Consider the following 24,051-nt stretch of genomic DNA (forward strand, 5'->3'; position numbering starts at 1 on the left):
TTTTCCAGACTAACCCAAAAGAGCTGAAGGGAGGAGGGGAGCCCTTTTGTAAAACGGTGTCTAAACAGAGGCAGCCCCACCAGTTTCTTGGTTGGGTGGGTGGAGGTGACCAAAGATACAATTATAACGGAGCCCATCCTCTCCCACAAGACCCGTTTTAACCAGTGTGTAATAAAGCCCCAGCTCATCCACCCTCTGATTTGGGTCAGATGAGATGCATTTTTAGCTTTTCTGGGGAGTTCATGCCAGCAGGGGAAGCACAAGGGGGAAGAAACAAACAAATAGGCTTCAGTCATTGGAAGAGAGAAGAGTCAGGAGCTGACTGCGCAGGAACCGGGAGTCCATCCTCTGCCTGCCGCCACTGCTGGCCATTCTGGTTCAGACCTGGGCTGGGACCGTGTCTCAGTCTCTCTCTCTCTCGATCCTCTGCTCCCAACATCATGTGCTCTTCCTGCACCATCTTCATCACCTGGGCTCTCCTCTCCATTCCTGCTGTCGCTTATTCAGAAGTGTATCGATTCTCGCTACCAGCTCCCAGTACAGGTGCCAGGATCCACCATGTGGGCCCTGCCTACCTTGCCTTCTGTCTGCCTCCAACAACCAGAGCCAGCATGTCCGGCTTCCACCACCTTGTCCCTGCTGCCAGAGCCTTGCTGCCTGTCAACTTCCTTAGTGCCCCCCTCTCTGACCTCCACCTTTAGTGTGCTAACTCAGCTCATCCTTTCGGACCTGGCCTAGGCACCACCTCCTCCTGAGGTTAGGTGCTTGCCCTCCCTCTCTGCCAGCTCCTACCACGTAGAGATGCAGCTGGAAAGTGGGTGTGACTGTGATCAACCTGGGGGAAAGGAGGGAGAAGCCACTCGGATGTGAGGTGCTGAGAGTGGGGGGTCAGGATAGGGGTAGAGAGACCACAGGGGGTGCTGCGGGATGAGCTCTGGGTGTCAGGAATCCCCATAACCCATGGGGCGAGGGGGCTGCCAGGAATGGAGAGAAGCATGTCCCCAGTCCAATCCCAGGTGCCTGAAAGGTGCTGACCAAGCAGCCACGGCATTAGGAGGGGCTGGGGTGGGACTGGACAAGGTAGGGACAGGAGTGTGACCCTGCTCTGGCCTCCACAGGCGGAGGGACTGTCCACCCAGGGAGAAGAGCAGGACCCCTTGGAAATGTCTATAGGCAATTTACAAAGATTCGGTTATTAAAATTGTAAAAGGAACAACGTGTCTCCTGATGCAAAGCTCATCAGAAAGAAGGGTAGTGACGAAGATTTCCTAAAACGGACAATGGACAAATGCTGACAAAAGCTAGGTTACTTACATCCCCCAGGAAGTTCTGTCCCTTCCTTTTTCTCTTCGCCCCGACATTCACCATGGTCTATAACGGAGGCCGCCACTCTGTGCTCTCCAACCTTGGAGCCCGTGGCTTCCTCCCTACCTTTGTCAGGGAGGCCCTCACCTTCTCCAACAGTCCGAGCCCCCAGTCTCCCTCCAACTGTCCTGAGCATTCATCAGTTAAGCCCCTCAGGCTATTGGAGATGAGGGCAGAGGGTCTTCAGACACATAAGAAGCTCCTACTCCATGAGTATGTTGAACAAACTATTTTGCAACACACACGCATTTGGCCAGTTTTCAAATGCGAGCAGATGGGATTGTGACAGATTCAACCCAAAGACACATAAAAACATTACTGAATCACCAGAGCCAGGTGGAGCCAGGCAGAGGTCCATGAAATGCTTTGAGCTTCAGAAAGGGATCCTCATCTTTAAAAAGGTGAGCTCCCCACCCCTCAGGGCTGGAATGTGAGTTCCTTGACAGTAAGAATGGTTTGCTCCTCTCTACCCAGCACAGGATGGAGTGCGGAGCTTCACACCCGCAGGCATCTGGCATGTTCGTCCAGCGACTCACTGAGCACCCACGGCCTCGTCATCTTGAAGTGGTCAGCGTCGCCTTGACCTTCTGAGAAAGAGATGACCCAGGAACATAAATAACAAAGTTCTCAGTCTGCAGCAGATGCTGGGTAAGCCTGGCCCTTCCAGCAACGTCACCCGCCGCATGCTGTGCCCCTGTGCAGCCAAGGAGAGCAACATGCTAAACCAGAAAACTGCATGAATTAAATTCCCAAGGGGAAAATGAGAGCATCTTATTTCTTCCGATTAAACAATTTATGGATCAGGATAAGAAGAATTTCCTCTAAAAACCTTCAGCACAATCATGCTTCACAATTGCTATAACCTCAAAACATAACAAGCACAGCCAACTGTGAGACACCCCTTTTTGTTCCTGAGTATTCACGGTTTGAAAGATGAGAAGAGTGTCCAATCGAGGCCTGTGAAGAGGTTTCATCCCTGGGAGACATTCCCTCCCCTCCTCTCCCAGGAGGAGCTGGGTGAGCTGGGGGCATCCATCACAAAGGATTCCACTCTGGTCGACGATGTCTAAACCTCACATCCCACCACACCCACAGAGCCCCTGAGCCCTGAGCAAGTTAGACACATGGAGCAGTTTTAATTTCATGCACCACTTCCACACCTACTATGTGCCAGGTCATGAGTAGGCTCTTGTATGTGTATTACCTCATTGAATCCTTCCAAGGACCCTGTGAGCTGGTTGTGTCTGCTCCCATTTTCCTATGAGGAGACAGCCAGGAGTGGTAAAGTTTCAAGTCCCGGCACGTGCAGTGAGTCAGCAGTCTGCTCCATTCATTCTAAGGGCTCCATGTGAGAGCATCCAACAACCGACAGCTGGGATAATGGTGGAAGGAACTGGGAATTCGGTCTGCGTACATCTTAAGGTGGCTTCTAGGATGTCGGGGCTGGGTGGGCCAGAGAGGGGAAAAAGACATCCTCCTAGGCAGACAACGCAGCTTGCACTCCTAGCCACACCAGGGTGCTGGTTGTGGCACTTGGAACCACAGCGGGCAGGGCACCCTTGTTTTGCCATCCCTGCTCAGCTCTCTGCTGTGGGCAGGAGTCTGTGACTCTGTCTGCCAGGACCCCAGAAAGGATTATTACATGCCAACCTCACCTTGCAGGTTACCCTCCCTGCTTCCCACCACCCAAAGCCCAAGGTGAGACCAATTAATCTTGGTTTTCACAAGAATTTCCTGGTTTAAGAATTTGAAAGTTCCATATTCTGGGAATCCCCTGGGTCTGGGCAGAGTGGGATGGGAGCTCACCTAGACGATCTCCAGCTTCTGTATAAACCTCCCGCCTCCACTGCCTTTTGTGATCATGTGATTCAGCTTCCTGAGACACACTATGCAGGGCTTACAGTCCCGACCAACACCCTTGAGAGGCCCTGCCCCAGTCAACGCCGAGGAAGAATTCCTGTTGTCCCTGTGGATTCTTCAACCCTGGCAACCCGAGAGGGGGCAGCCCTCTGCCTCTGGCTCTGAAGGAGCATGGAGGGGCAGAAGGGGAGGAGACAGATGTGATGAAGATGGGAAGAAGCAGGGGTTACAAGTTAATGAAATCAAGACAAGGAGAAAAGGGAGCCAAGGGAGTTGTAGAGAGAGGAGAGAAAGAGGGAGAGGCAGCAATATGGGTCATATAAATAAGCAAATGGCCACTTGACACGGCCAGCTGTGGTCCAGGTTTCAATGATGGCCACAGAGCAGAGACAGATTTAGAGTTACATGGGACTGTGGGATTACTTCGTTTAACACCCTCATTTTGCAGATTTTGAGAAAACTATAGCCTATAGGACTGGAAGGTAAGAGTCTCCAGAGCATAATCATGTCAAACTATTTTTTTTTCCATACAACCCAGAACTTTCATGGTATTTTGTGAGTGACAGTTTCTTAAATGTTCATTAATAAGGATGGTGACAGTAGTGATATTTATCTCTGGCAATACAGTCCTCTTCAGCAGGTCTTTCTGAGTCACTGTCAAGACGAGGGTGGATAATTATCTTGGAAATTAGAGCAATATGGCCACGAAGGATGAGAAGGCGGCCCCAATCTCCTGGGAAGCAGGAGAAGGACTGGCCCCACACGTGGGTAGCTGCTGTGATGGGGTGATTGGAAGGCACCTCACTAAGATCTCAACACCCCAACGTACCTCTCTTCTCCCAGCCTGAAATGATGCTACCCAGCCCGCCATTCCCACCACTGGGAATTCCCACCAGGGCAGATTTTAATGAGGAGCTCTGCTGGTGGGAACCACCAGAGCCATTTTTATCCTGCACCCAAGTTTTCAAGGATTTCTGGATTAGCTCAAGAGCAGTACCTGTGAGCTCCTCAGGACAACTGCCCACCCCCATGGAGGATCCAGGGCACCTGACCCCCGGGCCTTGAGTCCACCGTCCACACCACTGGCCATGCAAGTTACTGGGAAGGGGAAGAACGGTGATAGAAACAGGGAGAGTAAGGGGGACTAGGGGAGGGTGGTCTCTCTAGAAGGAGGGAATGAATGGGAGCAAGGGGAAGTGACTAAGGGACTAAGGAAAAGGGCAGGGGACAGTCTAATTTATAGAGAGGCAAAAGCCACAGTGGGTGGCTCAGAATCCAGGCTTCCTGAGGGTATTGCTAACTATCCTCCCTTCCTCCACCCCAAAAAGGACTTCCTGGTCAAAGATGTCAACACCCAAGATCTGACATGCTTTTTGGTTGGGGGAGGTCCCCACTGTGAAAGCCTTTGTGGGAGTCAGGACCCGACGGGAGGGCTGAGGAGTCAGTGCTGGGTGGCATGTTGGAAAGCTCTGAAACAGAGGACAGAGCCCTCAGGACAGGAGTCTGGAGGCTGACCTCCTGGCCTGGCTCCAACTAGAGCCAGCCTCCTCGAGGTCACAGGGGTAGCAGGGGCCTTGCCTGGGTCCCTGGGCCTCCAGCCTATGGGCCGCCTCTACCACACAACATAGCTTCCTGCCCAGGGCTCTGAGAAGTGGTGTTATTCAGACTCCAGCTTTCTGTCGTCCCATGAGGAGGGCAGGTGGGGAGAGCCCATCTTTTCATCCATCCCTCACCCCTGGAGTTTGGAGAAGGAAATGGCAACCTACTCCGGTATTCTTGCCTGGAGAATCCCATGGACAGAGGAGCCTGGCGGGCCATGGTCCATGGGGTCGCAGAGAGTCGGACACGACTGAAATGACTAAGCATGCATCCCTGGAGCTAACTCAGCATCAGGACTTGTAGCTCTGTTTTCTGCCCCTCCCTCTCCCTGAAACCAGCCCCCGTATGGAAGCTTCGTGGGTGAGGCAGCCCTGCCTTTGAGGGTCTCCTGTCTCCAGCAGGCAGAGTCTGCTCTCCCTTCATCTGCTGGCCAGGCATCATCTCCTGGCCAGCTGAATCTTTGGTTTCCATGCCGTGCACCTTTTGAGGCCCCATAATTATTGCAGGATGTCCCTGGGGCCTGGCCCAGTGGCACCCATGGCCCTGCCAGCCCTGGCTTTCTGCCCTGTCCCTGGAGTCCTCCGTCTGCCCACAGCCTGCTGCATCCAGACTCCGGCTGGATCACAATCTCTGGCCAACATCACATGCATGCAACATGCATACCTCAGAGGGTCTGCACACCCCATCGACGTGGGTGCTCTGAAGCCCTTAGGGCCAGGAGTGAGGATGACATAACAAGATGAATCACCACAACTGGGCTTTGATTGAAAGCAAATTCCACCTCACAAGCCATATTTAATGCTGAACAAGAGGTGGGCGTGCAGAGACCGTCTCTGTGGATGATGCATTAAGTGTGTAAACCCGAACACAAATGAAGCAGCCACAAAATTATAGATAGCAGCGGGGCCTGGGTATAAATGCAGGAAGTCAGCAACCACTGGGGGCCTCCCAACCCTCCCCTCTACTGAGAGGTGGTGTCAGTGTACACTGTCCCCTCCCGGTTCCCAAGGTCTTGAAGGAGGAGTCTTCGGGCTGGGGCCTGGGGAGAGAGGCGGGGCTTGTCTACATGGTGACAGAGACGTCCTTCTCTTTGCTATCTTACTACGCTGCAACTGGGAGGAGAGGAAGGAGCAGCTGCAGGACATTTGATGTCTTGGGATTAAGATCCAGCTCCTCTCTGGCAAGATGCATGACCCGGAAAGGGTGGTCGGCCCCATCGACTCATAGCTTCCCCTGTCAGTGAATGAGCTGAACTAACTTCAAGGTCTCTTCAAGGTTTGATGATCCCTGAGTCTATGACAAATAAAACAGCAATGAACCAGGTATTGGGCCCTGGATAAGTTGCTCTGTTTCTCTGGGCCTTAGTTCCCTTCTTTGCAAAATGAGGTGGGTGACGGTTCAGCTGAGGTGTGTCAACTTGTCTAGGCCCCAGCTTCCAGATATTTGTTCACACACCAGTCTAGATAGATCAGTCTAGGCGGTATTTTTTAGATGAGATTAACATTTACATCAGTAGATTCTGAGTAAAGCAGATGACCCTCCATAATAAGTGTGGGCCTCATCCAATCAGTTCAAGACCCTAAGAGAAAAGAGACTGGGATCCCCAGGGGAGGAGGAAGTTCTGCCTTCAGGCTTACTTCAGGCCTGAACTGCAACATCAGCTCTAACCTGGGTCTCCAGCCTGCGGGCCTGTCCTGCAGATTTTGAACTTGCCAACTCTCACAATGACATGAGCCAGTTCCTTGAAATAAACCTCCCCTTCTTGCTCTCTGTACACACACACACACACACACACACACACACACACACACACTGTCAGCTCTGCTTCTCTGGAGAACTCTGACTAATGTGCGATAGTTGGATAAATTGGTGGCCCTCAAGCATGAGTCCTGTGGGTACCAACCCAAGTTACATCACTGCAGGATCTCTTAAAACCACCAGCGTCCAGACCCCATCCTCAGACCAGCTGAACCAGACTCTCCAAGGATGGGGCCTGGGCACTGCTGTTTTAAACTCCCCAGGGCCTCTCCACAGGCACAAGCCTGAGAACCACGGGAGAGTCACTTGGAAGCTTATTAAAAATGTGGCTCCACCTAGGACCTACAAATCAGAGCCTCTGGGGTGGGGTCTTGGCATCTTCAGATGGAAGGAGCACAGGGGTCAGCCGCTCTCTAAAATTTGCAATCTCTGGGCAGGAATTGCCTCTTAGGGCCCTCCTGGCTTCAGCAAGCAACAACCCTGAAGCCTGAGTTTCGGGGCCGGAGCTCACAGGTCCTCTCAGGCGGAGGTTGAGGCCATTGCAGTGGGAGAGGCCAGCAGGGCACCGTGTTTGAGACGAGAAGCAGCTCTGCCTCCCGCCCTCCCCACCCCCCACCAAGGGCATGCAGCACCTACCAGGAGGTCACACCTCCCGGGGTGGGGGCACACACAGTGTCCCGCCCACCTTTGTATCCCCGCCCTGGGCAGGGCCAGGTGCAGACGGGTGCTCATACACACCATTGTTGCCTCACTGACTGAACAGATGGACACATTGTCTCCTCAGGGCTGGGCTCACCTGTCCCCGCGGTTCTGTGGGCGGCACGCCTCTCCCCATTCCCGTCCTCCCTGCTCCAACCTGAAAAGGCCCTGCCCTTCCTCGTCCCGTCAGCTCCCCGCCATTCTCAGGGCCCTGCTGACACCCCCTCCCCTGAAAGGTCCTCCTGACTTCTCTGCCCACCCACAGTGCATCTGACGGATGACAAGCGTGCCCTCCAGCTATCTCACCCACATGCCCTCTGTCATCCTCAGACTGTGGAAAGGGGCCACCCCCCGGGTCTACCCCGAACAGGGCAGGCGGCTGTGAGAAGGCACGCAGAAGAAATCCCCGCCTTGTGGCCCGGGGAGGCCCATGAGAGCAGGTCGGGACGCTCTGGCCTCTCGCACCGCACCCCACCCCTGACTCCCATCTGGGGGCCTCTTATCAGGGATGAGGCTTCAAGCTGTGTGTGCCTGGCTCTGTCCCTTCCAATTCCAGGACTCTTGACCAGAAGGCCTCCCCTTCTGGCCTGCCCTCTGGGTGGAGCCAGAAAGGTGTTCAGTGTCCTCAGGAAAGGCACAAATGAGCGGTAGGATTTGAGCCCAGGTGGGAGACTCGGCAAAAAAATGTGATAAAAGGCTTATGGGATTAGTGGCTGGGCAATCACTTCAGGGGAGTCCGGTCTGGCCCCTGGTGGAGAAGAAGAGGGAAGGGATGTGTCAGGCTCTGGGTGAGGCTCCTGGAACTGCTGCCCCATTTCACAGGGGAGGCAACAGAGGCTCTCAGAGGTGACTTCACTTCCCCAGGGCACCTGGCAGAGCCAGGACCCAAACCCAGGTCTGTAAGACTTCAAGGGGATGCTAAGGAGGCAGACAGGGACTCATTGCTTCACCCACTCAACATAAACATGTTAAGCAGGCATGAAGTGCCAGGCATCAGGAGGCATATAGCACTGAACCAAGGTCCACACTGCGTTTTGATTCTAGTGAGTGAGAAATGGCATACTTTTAGGCCCTGACATCCTAGAAAACAAGATTTGGTGCTGCCTGCTCGGTTCTAGGAGCTGGTGAGACAAGCCCCTGGCTACAGACTGGTACCTGGCCTCCCACTGTCAAAGTCACAAAGACACTCATTGGATGGCGCCATCTGAGAAAGATTGGTGCTACCTTGCCAGTCAAACTGTAGAGGTGGCAGGAGGCAGAGGAGGAGCAAGGCTGTCCACGGTGTTAGTGGATGATGGCCAAGAACCCGGCAACGCTGGGAAGAGCCCGCCCCGTCCCAACATGGGCCACAGCTCTTTCCATGCAGTGTTCTCCTGGAGAAGAGAAACCCCCTGCCCTGAAACAGCACCAAGAGGTCAGGTCAGAGATTCCCCTTCAAGTCCTACTTTGCATCCCTACACCCCGTCACTCCCTTAAAAGTCTGCACCAGACTTGAAGCCCAGAGCAGCTACAAAGGGGGACAGGCATCTGTGCGTGATGGAGGGAGGGATGCAAACATGCAATCATGACAGTTTCTGGATAAGAAGATAGATACCAGGGACCGCCCCCCCCCCATCTTTCCTGATGTTTCTGTGCTGATTCTTTCCTTAGCTTCCTTCTGAGCCTGCATTATCCCCTTTCCCAGCATGTCTCATAGCCCAGCCTCGTGCACCAAAAATTCCCATTAGAGTATACACCAAGATTTCTGGTTCAGAAAATGAGCACATGCCATTTTGATTGCAACTGCTTCTTCCCAGCAGCTCCTTAAGGGCAGGGACCACGTCATTCTCCTTTAATGCCTTCAGCACAGTGTCTGGTACATCACAATGTACAAGCATGATAAATGAATGAAAATTTCATGAGAACTATGGATTCTAAGATATTGCAAATGCAATAAAACACACTTTACACAAAAGCACTATACATACTGCTTAGCTGATTCAGAAAGCCACTGCAGCTAACCCAGGTCCTTGTTATGAACATAAATAATGACCTAAGAGTCTCTGAAAAAATTCCTGATTATCTGTAATTCAGAGTAAAGATGCATGGATGACTCAACGCCACCAAAATAAAACAAAAAACCCCACAACAACCCCACTCAAAAATGAGCCAAAGACTTGACTAGACAGTTCTCCAAAGATATTCAAATGAACAATAAGCACACGAAAAGGTGATCAGTATCACTAATCATTAGGGAAATTCAAGTCAAAATCATAATGAGATACTACCTCACACTCATTTGGCTGGCTACTGTCAAGAAACCAAAAGGTGCTGGTGAGAATGTACAGAAATTGGAATGCTGTGTATTGCTGATTGGAATGCAAAATGTTGCAGCTGCTATGGAAAACAGTATGGTGATTCCTCAAAAAATTAAACGTAGAATTGCCATATGATCAACAATCCCACTTCCGGGTATTTACCCAAAAGAATTGAAAACAAGGACTCTGAGAGAGATTTTTACATCCATGTTCATAGTAGCATTATTCACAATAGCCAAGAGGTGGAATGGAGAAGGAAATGGCAACCCACTCCAGTATTCTTGCCTGGAGAATCCCAGGGACGGGGGAGCCTGGTGGGCTGCCGCCTATGGGGTCACATAGAGTCGGACATGACCGAAGCGACTTAGCAGCAGCAAGAGGTGGAAACCACCCCAAATGCATCAACAGGTGACTGGATAAGTATATCCACACAAAAACCATAAAAAGGAATGACGCTTTGAAACATGCTTCATCATGAATGAGCCTTGAAAATATTGTGTTAAGTGAAATAAGTCAGTCACAGAAAGGCAAACATTGTATGATTTTGTCTGTATGACATACTCGAAATTGACAAATCCACAGAGACTGAAAGCAAAGTGGTGGCTGCCAGGGGCTGAGGGGTGGAGAATAAGGAACTATTGTTTAATGGTTATGGAGTTGCAATTTGGGATGATAAAAAGAGGTGCTGGAGATGACCACAACTGCTGCACACAATCTATGTACTTGATGCACCTGAATAATGCCCTTAAATGGTGAATTTCATGTTATATAAGTTTTATAATGAATGAATGAGTGAACCATGGATGCCCCTTGGAGACGGCCTGAGGTGTGAGGAAGGCATTTGATCGCTGGAATCAGTCACCATCTCTAGTCTCACCTGTGTGGGATCATGTGACACTTTGCCTCTGTGAATTTCAAGTTCCTCATATGGCAACCCACTCCAGTATTCTTGCCTGGAGAATTCCAGGGACAGAAGAGCCTGGCAGGCTATAGTCTATGGGGTCACAAAGAGTTGGACACAACTGAGTGACTAACACTTTTCATCTGTAAAATGGGTAGGAATACCCCAAACAGGGGAAAGGTACTTACGTTACAAGATGGATCCAAGGATTAAATGTGAGCTGATACATGCAGCTTACAGGACAAGGAAGGAAAAGTTACCTCCCCCGCCTCCCCAGCCAGTCCCTGGACAATCACTCCTGTTGACCAGGTTTGCCTTAGGCGCCCAACTTCAGCTCACCTTTCCCCAGGGATGCCCAGCCTTCCCACGTTCCGCTCCTGAAGGCGGGCCGCCAGCTTCCCACACTTGATTCATGGAGGCAGGGGGTGAGCTGGCCAGGCCTTATTAGTGCCTACTCAAGGCGCTTGCAACAAGCAAACAAGCAAAGACCTAAATGGGAAAGGTAGAATTTCACTCTCCGTGGGAAGTTTGTGGCAGAGGTATTTTTAGGATGGGAGAAGGAGGGAGGTATTTTTAGGATGGGGTACTCTTCCCATTACTCCTCAAATCCCACTTCACCAGCATCCACCTTCTCTTGGGGGAGAAGGGTGGACGGGGGGGCCCCTAACTGCCTCGTTTGGGAGCTGAGGCAGAGCCCCTTCTGCAGAGGAGTTGGTCATCCTACGGTTCGCCCTGGGGCTGGGACCCCAGGTGTGTGACCCCGGCCAGGTCCTGCCGGCCTCCTCCCTTTGGCAAATGGTGCATGGGGTTCCCTTCCCCCTGCCGGCCACATCCTCACTCTCCCTTCAGGATGACCTGAAAGGGAAGTTTATAAGAGGAAAAGGAATGAAAAGGATCCATTTAACAGCGCACAGTGGGCGGGGGAACTTCCTGACAGGAAACGCTGTGGAAACCAGGCCCCATCTGGCCATGGAAAACTGGTTTGGCTCAGAATCGGCCAGAGTGGACAGGAGACCTCGGGCAGCCGTACATCACAATTAAACTGGACTTGTCCAAGTTCACGCTCTTTCTTGTCCCCTCTAAAGTGAACAGACACTATAATAATGTGTACACCACAGGGGGAGAAAGGTACCACTTTTTTTAATCCAGGGGGGAAAAAAAAACCCACCCTAAGGGGGGAAGAAAAAAACAACCCTAATTTAGGTCGAAGAGACATAAAGGACTACTGCTTCAGAGAAGGAAATCAGCAGCAGATGTAGGCAGCTCAGCAGAGCCAGGCCGATCAGGGCCTCTGCCACCAGGCCACCAGCCTGAGTCACCAGGGCGGGGAGGGCGGGCGGGCAGGCGGGGCGATGGGCAAGGGGTGTTTATCTTTATTCTTGGGCTGGGCTGTGGGGTGCCGGAAACAATGGGAACAGAAGAGTCCCTGGGGCTGGGACAGGCGCAGAGCTGCAGGCAGGAACAGACAGGCTCCCAGCGGGCTGCTCTTCTGGGCCAGAGAATTCAAACAAGCCCTGGACCTGAGCAGGGAGAAGGCCTCTCCTCCCTGTTCCCCACCCAACGAGACCTTGCAATTCCCTGTTCGCAGGGCTAAGTCTGGCTGCGGCTGGCCAGCTGGTCTCCGCCCCTGCTTCCCCACCCAACTGTCTTTAAGAGCCCGGCTCGGCCATCCTGCTGCTGGCGTGGGTGGCTCAGCTCTGGCCCGGCCTCCTGCTCTGCTCGGCACCTTGTCCTCGGATCGTGTTCCATCTCCTCTGCTAGCAGTTCCCTTCTTTCCCTTCGCTTGAATTCATTTCCTGCAGTTGCCAAGGGAAATGTGAGCTCCAGAGATGAAGGCCTGGCCCCTGCATCTTAGGACCCTAGCTCAGTCTGCAGTGAGCAGCCTGGTGTCACTGCCCCTGGAATGTGGGCTCTCAGGGACAGGGATGGTCCCTATCTTGGTGGCCCTCTAGCCCTCCAGGAGTGGGCCAGCTCAGCGAGTGCCTGTCAAATGAAAGGATGAGTACCAGGGGGCGTCCAGAGAGCCACCCAAGAGAGCACAGGGGCTTAGAACACCCCTGCACCCTGAGTGGATAAGCACCCACCCTTGTACAAAGAGGATGGTTTGCATGAGACCCTGAGGTCAAGTAAAGACAGAACTTGATCTGCGACACAGCGACCCGATTCTCCCAGCCCCCCAAACCTCCCAGTAATACAATGAAGAGGAGATGGAGAGCCTGCCCTTAAGGATGTTCCCCTGGCTCAATGCAGAAAACAGAATCAAAGCATCTCTTAGCAGGAGGGCCTCAGAGCTCTGCAGCCTGGGAAGGAGAGTTGGGAAATGGTACCGTCAAGGACATCAGCTTGTCAAAGGAATTGAGACCCCAGTCTCCTGCTGTTTCAAGTCCTTCCCATTCGATGAGGTTTTTGTGGTGAGTCACATAGTTATTAACATACTGGCCCCCTGTTTTTTTTTTTTTATTCTCAAATTTTCCTTGACCCTTAGACCCCGCTAGTTAATTAAACTCACATCTTTGCCAGCATCAAAATAGGTCATCTCTCAGAGTGCAGAGGGAAGAGGGAGGAGAGAAAAGAGGTGTTTTGCAGTGTTCCAGCATTCAAGTCTCTGCACTTTATCTCAGGCATTGCTTCTCCCACCCACAGTGCTACAGGCACCATCACGAAGAAACACATGTCTGAGCCTCCTCAGTGTGAGTGCCGCCATGGTTTACATCAGTACCCAGCTCACAAAACGTCCAGACTCTTGCTTTCTACCTAGTCATTCTACCTACCTGTTCCCGCTCCAATGCCCACCTGGTTCTTTGAGTGACAAGGGGCATAAAAGGGACCCTCCAGTTTTAGCTGCAGCGCCTTGCATTCTTGTCTGGCACTGTGGAGGGGCTTCTAGCTTGGTGCCTGGACAAGAAGACAGAGCAAGGTCCAAGTGGCAATAGCCAGCCCAAGGGGAGCAGGCACGAGCTTGAACCTCGGGCCTGGGGTTCCAGGAAGCCCAGTAGCAACCTTCCGTCCTCTACTGTGGGCTTGGCCAGGATCAGTGAGCATCGTGCAGTTCTGAGTTGATTTTTCTACACCCCAGTTCCCCACTCCCAGGATGGGATCTAGGGGCTTCACCTGTAGCTTCTGGGAGAGTGAGAATCCCAGGCCTGCTTCCAGTTCTTCTGGAGGAGGGGTGGATAAATCCCTTGGGCTTTTTTTCCCCCAGTGTCGGTTTTCTCCTCCCTGCATCTGAATGGGAGAGTGTTCAGGTTGAATGGAGTTGCCTAGAGCGGCCCCACCTGCTGGGCTGGCTAATCCCCCAGCACCTGCAGAAATCGGAAACATGGGACCCCAGCTGTCCTCGGCAGACTGAACACATAATCCATCTACATGTACTTAAGACAGCGCCTGGCACTAGAACTCGGTGCGAAGGGAGGAACTGCTCTCTGTCCTCTCCTCCTTCCTCCCCAGGGCAGGTTCAGGCAAATCCAGCAGATGCCCACTGAGCCCCTTCTATGCCACTGGCAGTCCCTGGGCCTGCTGCTACAGGAATGGAAAGCAAATGCGTGGTCCTCCAGAGGGCCGAGGGGTCAGGACACCCCTGAGTGGGCTGCTTCTGTGTCACAGTACTTTGTGGAGGTCATCTACTCCCATGACCTGATTTAATTTTCACAATTCTGTGATGTATACATGTCCTAATTTCCTTATGAGAAGACTGAAGTTCTGAGAGTGAATGAAGGAATTAACAATCTGGTAGCGGTTTCCCTGCACTCAGCCATAGAGTTCGATGTGGTAGGGGCCTGGGAAAGAAAAGCAGAGAGAGGCAGGTGCAGGTGGGCATTTCCCCTGGGGATGGGCCACCGGCAGTTTTTCTCTATCCGGGACACTAACCCCAGATGCTCCCTGCTTTCTAAGCACCGCTTGGGCACTGAGAGCATGGCTGAGGTTCAGGAAATACTGGTTGTTCAAGTGGCTGATTTCCCAAGTGGAGCAGACAAAAGAACCCCAGGGGCAGGTGAGGGCTCTGGGCTTGGCAGGAGCCTAGTTCAAGCTGTTGATGGACTTGCGTCCTCACGGATCCACTGAGCTCTTGGGATGGCGACTCGTACAATGTGATGGCTCCACGGGGCACCCTCTGGACCTGCAGGTCAGAGCCAGGGCTCCCATAATGCACCGCTCCGCTGAGGACTCACAGGAGCCCAGGGGCACAGGGTCTCTACAACCTCCTTGTCCCCACCCTCCAGCCCTGACCACACTCACTTTTTCCATTAGTCTAAATAAATCAAGGAGGAAAAACTGAAACTGTCGCTTAGTCGTGTCCAACTCTTTATGACCCCAAGAGCTGTATAGCCTGCCAGGCTCCACTATCCATGGAATTTCCCAGGCAAGAATACCGGGGTGGGTTGCTGTTTACTTCTCCAGGGGATCTTCCCGACCTAGGGATGAGCCTGGGTCACCTGCATTGCAGGCAGATTCTTTACCTTGATTCTAAACCGAGGAGGAAGCTTCAACGAAATACTAACCTGGCTAAGTACCTCTCCTTAGCAGCCTACGTGTGTGTGTGTGTGTGTCTGTGTGTGTGTGTGTGTGTGTCTGATTGCCTCTAACCAAGAGAGCACCCAAGGTCCTTCCTAGCAAAGGCAATGAGAACAGAATGGAAAGAAACTTATGTATATATTATATACGGGAAAAAATGAAGAAAATTTCCTCCTCTTTTGTTTTTTTTCTTATTTATAAAGGCTCATTCCTAACAATATTAGAAAACATAGAAGGAAAGGAAGAAAATAAAAGTCACTGTCTGGCTATTTGGGGTCTGCCCCATTCACACCTTGTGATATCTATGTTTCTTACACATACAGGTGTTTTAAAAATGGGAATATACACTATAAACTGTATACACTGCAATCCGCCTTTTTTCACTTAACAATATTTATACATTTCCCCCACACTTCCCCCATTGCCTTTACTAGAAAGGAGGTTAGCTGGTCTCTTAGTCACAAGTTGTCAAATATACCTTGAGTGTTTAAAGCCAGGTTAGTACTTAATTAAAATCTCCCCCTTGAATTAATTTGACTAGTTGAAAACCAATATTGGAAAGAAAAAAAAAAAAGAGAGAGTCTGTGGATGCATGCTGGCAGCTACTTTGAAAAATTTTGTTCCAGAACAAATGTTTGAAGAATTCTCCCTCTGTTCTCTGGGATTCGAGCACCCAGCCCCTCTGAGTGAGGAGGAACTGCTGGACACATGAACACTCCTGCGAAGAATCAGGGAGTTGGTGGGTGCAAGTCCTTGGCCCTCCAGGACTCCCTGAGGTCTGTGTCCTGCTCATCGGGGACCCACTGCTGAAGGCTGTGTTCCCAAAACTCAGAATTAAAGGAGAAACTGATAATTATCCAGTCAGTTGAGACAAAGTAGATGGTCACACTTGAGGCCCACCTGGAGGTAAATGTTTCGGCCCTGAACTATTTAGTATGGCTGAATTAACCGGGTAACCATCAGGGCTGCCCACCTGCAGAGCGTCATCCTCCCACAGCTGAGCAGGGCGCACACAAATCCAAAGTTAAAAGTTGAAAAAGTTCCCAAGTGCTTTGAAGCATCCCAGAGCCCTTCTGGACCTGTGCCCAAGAGCATTTTAGCACAGGGAATCTGTTCCCGATACCCCTCTCTTAGCGGGGGTGACAATTAGGAGAAGGAGGTGGGTGGCACTTGAAAACAGCCTACTTGTGACTCTGATATGGCAGCCCCTAATCCACCCCAGGCCTCCTACCTCTACCAAGGGTCCCTTCGATAAACACCCCAAACTGGGGGATGAGGAAGGACATGGGGGCACACCCATAGACCTAGCGAACCCAAGCCTGGCATGGGGCCTGGCATGAAGCAGCTGCTTGAGACAAGTCATTGAATGAATGAATGAACAAGCAGAGAAGGGGGGTGAGAAAGTACAGTCAGGGCGTATGTACAGGATGCCAGGGAGTTCAGCTGTGTCAGCATCAAAGGCCTGTGTGAAGGTGGTGGCTGATGAGCAGCTGAAGGTACAAGAACTGACTGTGACAACACTGACCCCATTTACTGAGCACCTGTGAGCACTCAGGCCCTGGGTCACACTGCGTCCGCCATCCTCCCTGATGGAGTTGGGCCTTACCATTGCCACTCCCAGCAGGCAGGACCAGCACTCAGGCCCTACCTGATGCCCTGCTACCTCCCCCGGGGTGTCCATGGGAGAGGCTTGGCAGACTCACCACAAGATACTTTCCATCCCTGACCTTCTCCAGCTCCCACAGCAGATCCAGCTTGAACTGAAGCTGATCCACCCAAGTTGATCCACCCAGAGTCAGAGTGTGCCAGGTCCCATCTGGGAGGGCCTGGGCACCCGGCAGCCACGCATCTGTGGTTTGCAGCTGCCCACCAAACGTGACTCTTCCTAAGGTGGACGGAGCTGAAGGCCACAAGCTGGACCCTCAAATGGTTCCTTCAGGCTTGGAGATGATGGGAGATTTGGATGCAGCTAGATTTTGTCGCTAAGATGGCCCTCTGGCTCATCTCCCAAGATTCCAATATCCCTTCTTTCATCTGTTCATTCATTCACTTAACAAATAATTATTGAGCACCTACAAAGTACCAGGTTTTGCACTAAGAAAGGAGTTCTAAAAAGAGAGTACATTCTACAGGGTCTGTGTCTCTAGCATCTCTGAGATGAGAATGAAGACCCATGGGGGCCTATGTCACAAGTGCCTGCACAAAGGCAGGAACGTGGGTCTTTCCAACTCTTCAGAGAGCCTAGTGGGACCCCTAGCAGGGTGCCCTCGGGGTAGGCAGGACCCCCTCCAGCTTGGGTCTGTCCCCTGGCCCACACTCCACAGGCGGCACAGGCCAGCCATGCAGGATAGCACAGCAGGCCCCAGGGCGGGGACAGTGAGTCGGCAGGTGTACACAGGAGCAGTCATGCAACCCTCCAGGGCATGCAGACGGCTGTGGTGAGCACAGACCCAGACCCGCTGAAAGCTCAGCTGCAAGAAACCCAGAGCGGCAGAAAGAATCGGAGAAATACTATTGCTTATTACTTCCACGGGGACCGTAGTTTATACCCAGGGAGTATGACATAAGAGATAGGCTGTCCTTGCTATGGATATTAGGAATTATAGAGGGGTTTTTGTTTTTAATTGAGTTAAAAGTCATATAACAGAAATTAACCATTTAAAGTAAACATTCAGCGGCATGTGGTTAATTCACAATATTATGCAACTACCACCTCCATCTATTTCTAAAACCCACTCCTCATCCTAAAAGGAAACCTCATAACCATTTTGCGATTAAGCCCTGCCTCCCCGCCCCTGCCAGCTCCTGGCAACCACCAATCTGCTTCTATCTCTATGGATTTACTCATTCTGAATATTTCATATAACTAGACTCATACGTGACCTGTTGTGTCTGGCTTCTTTTACTTGGCATAATGTGTCCACAGTTTGCCTGACTTGTAGTATGTACTAGCAATTCCTTCCTTTTGATGGCTGAATGATATTCTATTCTATGGATATAGTGCAATTTGTTTATTCATTTAATTTTTGATGGATTTTTGCACTGTTTCAACTTTTTGGCTATTGTGAATAGCACAATATGAAATGAGTGTTCAGTCAACAAGCATTTATTTGAATCTGTTTTCAGTTCTTTTGGGTCTATTCTCAGGAGTGGAATTGCTAGGGGAATTAAATTTTTAGAGCTGGAATGAACTTATAGGTCAGTTATTCCAATTTTATAGGTGGGGAAGCTGATACCTGAGTAGATTATCTGCCCTGTTGGGGGTCACACTGTGTCAGGATGTGAAGGGTGGCTGAAAGCCAACATGCCAAGGGCTCTCTAAGTTCATCACATATAAGTCAAGACTCATCACCTGTTGTGGGTTCCATGTTGTGGGGGTTCCATGGTGTCCAGCACAGAGTCTCTTGTACATTGATAGGCACTGGTATTTGTGAAGTGAAGGAATGGAAGAAAACATTTCCAACCAGCTTCTAAAAGCTTTACCTTTTACCCATTCTGAAAAGGAACGTGCCCATTATCCCATCTTGGAGGTTCAAAGCATCTTGGGGAACAACTCTACAAGGTTCAGAATAAATGTGTCCTTGGAGGAGATGAGCTCCACTGTAGTGGGATCGGGGGGTGCCTGTCACCCCATTTCCTAACGTTTTCACTCCGTGACTACTTCAGCTTCTCCTCAACACCTCACGCTGTAGGGTGGATGATGCTGGATGGACCTTACTGAACCACAGTGGCCCAAGGAGATGGCAGGTGGCCCACCCTGGACCAGACTCTCAGGGCCCACAGGCCTGATGGAATGCACTCGCTCTGGGAGGAGGTGGTACACTTGAGCCTGTCTGATCGGCCAGCGATACCACTGGGCTCTCATGGTACCAAGTGGTTCCATCTTGTGGGTCACAATGCAGCCCCTAGGACTTCTGCCTGGGGTCTGTGGTTCTGCTTCCAAGGAGACAGAGCAAAGGAACCTCTGCTGGCAAGAAAGTCTGGTCTGTGGGCAGCAGAGAGTGCCCAGCAGCTGTGGGGCCCAGGCAAGCTCTTCCCTCATCTTTCTTCCACCTGTAGGACCATCAAAGCTGTGGTCAGCAGCACCATGAAGCTATCCTCCCAAAACAGGGAGCTGTCACCACACAGGTGCAGGGCCCACGCCATTCCAGTGGTTTCTCTGGAAGCACATGGTGTGGAGGTGACATCTGTGTCTCCACTGGCTACAAGGTGATAGCCCCGGATCAGATCAGCCCTCTGTGGAGCACAAGAGCTTCTGGGTCAGCGTGCTGTCAGCCTAAACGATTCAGGCACCTCTGGGACCCCTGCCCTGCGTCCAGCAGGTAGTCCTAGGCACAGATGTGTCACTCTCAGGTGCCTGAGTGTCCCTTAAGTCGTCAGTGCTGCCAGTAAATGAGCAGCTGGGGATTCACCTCATCCCTCCACGGAGGATGCCTCTTTACAGCCTTCGATAGACCCCAGTGACAGTCCATACACTTCAGGTACTGACGTGCACGAGGAAGTGAAGGGAGCCACCAACAGAGCTCAGATTAACAGAGATGAAAGGAAGGAGCAAGGGCTTGAAAGTTATAATCCAAGGTCTCCTCCCACTCCTCATTCTATCCCTTCCTGGCCTTGGCAAGTCATTTATGCTTGCGGGCCTCAGCTTCTGCATCTGGAAGGGGAGGAACGGCCTCTGCACCATCCCTCGAAGCTCTGCAGCAGTCTCCACACATGAGCATACTTGGACGTACATTGGAGGTGTGACATCAGGCTGTGGCTGACGCGGCACCATGGGACATGGACCGAGCTGTCCTGACACGCAAGTGGATGTGGGCTCTGCCCGTCCCTGTTTTGGTTGCACACACACCTACAGAATCCATGAGGCCAGAGCAACCTCAGAGCCCACGTTCCCCCCACCATCCTCTTTGCCTCTGCCACTCCTGGGAGCCTGGGCACGCTCATGAGTTCCTTCCCGCCTCTTCCCCTATTTGGAATCTGTGCATTCTTTAAGGCACTCATCCTCTGTTTAGCCTCTCAACAGCATTACTGTAGTCTTCTCCTGGGAGCCAGATCCCAAGCAGATGTCCATCTGTCCCTGGAGGAGCCACAGCTGAGAGGACCAGGCAGCCTCATGTACAGATAAACACGCTCTCAAGGGTAATATTTGAGGATAAAGATGTGCAACAGTAATAGTGGGGCAGCAGAAAGGAGGGAGTCAATGGACTTCCCTGGTGGTCCAGTGGTTAAGGATCTGCCTGCCAATGCAGGGACACAGGTTCGATTCCTGGTCCCGAAAGATCCCACATGCTGCGGTGCAACTAAGCCCGGGCACCACAACCACTGGGCCTGCGCTCTTGAGCTCGTGTGCCACAACTGCTCAGCCTACAAGCTGCAACTACGGAAGCCCGCCCTCTAGAGCCTGTGCTCCACAACAAGAGACGCCTTCGCAAAGAGAAGCCTACACACTGCAAAGAAGAGTAGCCCCCATTCGTGGCAACTAGAGAAAGCCTGTGTGCAGCAACAAAGACCCAGCACAGCCAAAAACAAACAAATAAATAAAAAGGAGGGGTCAAACCTGCTGGGTGGGGCTTGAAGGACTGAAACCACCTTAGAAGAAGTGGCCCTTGAATGAGCAGCAGACATAAGAGATGCTGGTTTGATCCCTGGGTTGGGACGATCCCCTGGAGGAGGGCATGGTAACCCACTCCAGTATTCTTGCCTGGAGAATCCCATGGACAGAGGAGCTTGGAGGGCTATAGTCCCTGGGATCGCAAAGAGTCGGACATGACTGAAGGGACTTAGCACACATGCATGCAGACATGTGTGCAAAAAGACTCTCTGCCTGAACTGTCCTATGTGGAAGCTACCAGCCACATGTGGCTACTGAGCCCTGGAAATTCAGTGAGTCAAATGAAGATGAACTGTGGGTGTAAAATATACACCAGATTTTGAAGACTTAGTACAAAAACAGAGTAAAATAGAGAAGAAATAATAAATAATTTTCATATGAATTACATGTTGAATGATAATATTTTGAATACACTGAGTTAAATAAAATATGTCACCAAGATTAATGTCATCTATTTCTTCTTTTTTTTTAAAATGTGACCACTGGTGTATATACTAGAGAAGAAAACTGGTCCTTCACCCTTTGAGCATCACAATGGTTTGGGCTCTGAGGCATTCTGAGTGAGTTGAAATGAAAACAGTCTCCACAAGGCATTTGTTTTCTATATAATTATTTGCCATCCCCTTGGCAAATCCCCTTGCCTTCACCTGCTTGGAGAAGATTCCAACACACTGAGCCTTTTAACAGGTCAACAGAGAGTGAGACAGTTGGGGTAAGAGGTGGGGTCTGACCCACCATTATTCTCTGCAAGTGAGACTACAGGTAAAAATCTTTCACAATGGCCTCTGAGTATGATCAGATTGTTAGGTTGGAATTTTCTCACCCATCTACAATCCTAGCAATCATGTTCATTATCTAAAGGGACCCAAGATGGAAGGAGCTGTCACTCAGGCCCTAAGCAGAGGAGCAGCAAGCTCAAAGAAATGCTAGAATCTGGCTTAAGAAAGGAGATGGGTGCAGAGTCTCAGCTCTTCACCTTCCTTCTGGGCTGTTTGCTTGTGGAGAGGTATTAATTAGGGGAGTTGAGTACCATGACCAGACATGTGGAAAAAAGACAAAATATAGGCAAACAGCATACTCTGTGTCCCTTCCATGGGCTAGGCATGGGTTTTATGCAACCTCACTCTCCTCACCTGCTGGGTGGGTACGGACCCATTTTATAGATGAGAAAACTGAGGCTCAGAGGATTAAGTGACTTGCCCAGGTACTAGTGCAGGTTGCTTCTGACTGCCCCTGACAAAAATGATTTGATACATGAAACTGTGGAGGATTAGGCCTGGCCTAGAAATCAGGCCATATGTTCTGGATTCAAATTTCAGGAGCTGGATGATCGTGGACAAGTGGCTTTCTTTCCCTGAAACTCAATTTTCTTGAAAAAAAAAAAAAAAGGTAGGTATTTGTGGACAAAACAACTGTTTCTTTAACTTTTTTCAACTATAACCGATTATAATATTTTGTTTTCCATGACCAGGATCTAAATCTGTGTATATGTAAAACTGAAAAAAAAGTTTGATCGAGCAATATTTACTTTATGTATGATGCACATTAACATTTTCTAATCTATTATATACATATATATTTAAGCTGATGTATTATGACCCACTAGACTGATCAAATGACCCATAATAAGCTACCACTTATGATCTGAAAACAGTGCTCCAAATGATTGATTTCCAAGCTTCTCTCCAGAACTAATATCCTGAGGGTCTGTTGTTGCGGCCAAACAACAAAAAGTCTGTAAGTACCTCTTGGTCTGGGATGAGCTTTCCCCAACCCCTTGCGTTCTACCTGCCCCGCCCCTCCTCAGAGAACCAGACCCAGAGAACTTTACTTCTCCACTGGCATCAGAAAGCAGAAGAGAGGAGCCTGTAATAAGAACACTGCCTCCCACCCATCAAGAGGGCCCCGTCTCTGCAGGCTGTTCGCCAGGACACGGAAATCTCTCTACTATAACAGAATGCTTCTCTGTAATAGAATTTGTTGTAATGCGGCTTTACCATCCAGTCTAGCAGCAAAATACATTTCAGAGCCTTGGAAAAGATGAACTTGAAGAAGTCCCCCTGACTGTAAACCGTGCCAGTGAAAGGAAACCCCACTGTCCCTTTTGATGACAAGACTATAAAGAGCCTTATTTCGGATCCCCTCTGAGGAGCTCGTTTTCCCTCTTAGCTTGTCCCTGAAGAAATGCAGGCCTCATCCTGGGGTGAGGGAGCTGCTGTGCTCTAGTCTCACATGGTGAATGGGGAGTCGTGGCACTCAGACACAGCTAGGCTGACTGCTAGGATTGTCGCAGCAAAAACCTCTCCCCTCCCTCGTTTCCTGCCAAGTGCCTGTGCAAGGTCTCAGTTCACTGCAGTCGCTCAGTCGTGTCCAGCTCTTTGCAACCCCATGGATTGCAGCATGCCAGGCCTCCCTGTCTGTCGCCAGCTCCTGGAGTTCACTCAAACTCATGTATGTCCACTGAGTTGGTGATGCCACCCAACCACCTCATCCTCTGTCGTCCCCTTTTCCTCCAGACTTCAATCTTTCCCAACCTGATGGTCTTTTCCAATGAGTCAGTTCTTCACATCACATGGCCAAAGTATTGAAATTTCAGCTTCAGCATCAAGTCCTTCCAAAGAATATTCAGGACTGATCTCCTTTAGGATGGACTGGTTGGGTCTCCTTGCAGTCCAAGGGACTCTCAAGAGTCTTCTCCAACACCACAGTTCAAAAGCATCAACTCATCAGTGCTCAGCTTTCTTCATGGTCCAACTCTCACATCCACACATGACTACTGGAGAACCCATAGCTCTGACTACATGGACCTTTGTTGGCAAAGTCATGTCTCTGCTCTGCAAGGTCGCTACACCTGACCACTCCAGAAACTTCTGTGAGTATGAAGCCTCCTCTGCGTCCAGGTTCCTTGCCTCTTACCCCTGGGTGTATGCCCCAGTGTGCTTCAGTGTGGCACTGAGAATGCAAACAGGGGGGCCTGGGCAGCTAAGGAGGGGTGTGAATGGTGCTGGGGGCAGGCCCGGCTTCTGAAGGCAAAGGGAGGGGCTGGCAGCTGGTAGCAGAGCTCAGGGGCGAACAGCGCACGAAGTCCTGTCACAGCGGCCACCCCTCCTCACGCTGGGTCTTTAACGACCCTCACAATGCCTCGAGTGGGCGTGTGCCTGTGTTTCACGTCACCGTATCTTTTATTTCATTGGTCAAATTAGGAGCTGTTCTAGCTTCAGCTTTGGGGTAACGCCTACAAGTGGTGGCTCTTGGGGTCCCGGCCAGCCTTCCCTCACCGCTCCTGTGCCCTCTGGGCTGACTCCACAGTAGGCCATGAACCATGGTCGGGTGAATTGCTTGGCCCCCCAAACTCTATCCGCAGCCTCAGGCCTCAAGGCTCATTCTTACACAGACTCCGATACAGCATGGTCAAGATGGGCTTCCAGGACCTGGAAAGTCTACAGTCT

At 51.1% G+C, this 24,051-nt stretch overlaps 1 protein-coding gene across 2 annotated transcripts in view; it reads right to left on the reverse strand.

Moving 5' to 3' along the window:
* ZBTB7C (zinc finger and BTB domain containing 7C) overlaps positions 1-24,051 on the reverse strand; it is a 109,820-nt gene that overhangs the window by 33,380 nt on the left and 52,389 nt on the right. The gene's annotated exons all lie outside the window — the stretch shown is intronic.

The sequence above is a fragment of the Bos javanicus genome, chromosome 24, assembly GCF_032452875.1.
Source record: "Bos javanicus breed banteng chromosome 24, ARS-OSU_banteng_1.0, whole genome shotgun sequence".
Lineage (NCBI taxonomy): Eukaryota > Metazoa > Chordata > Mammalia > Artiodactyla > Bovidae > Bos > Bos javanicus.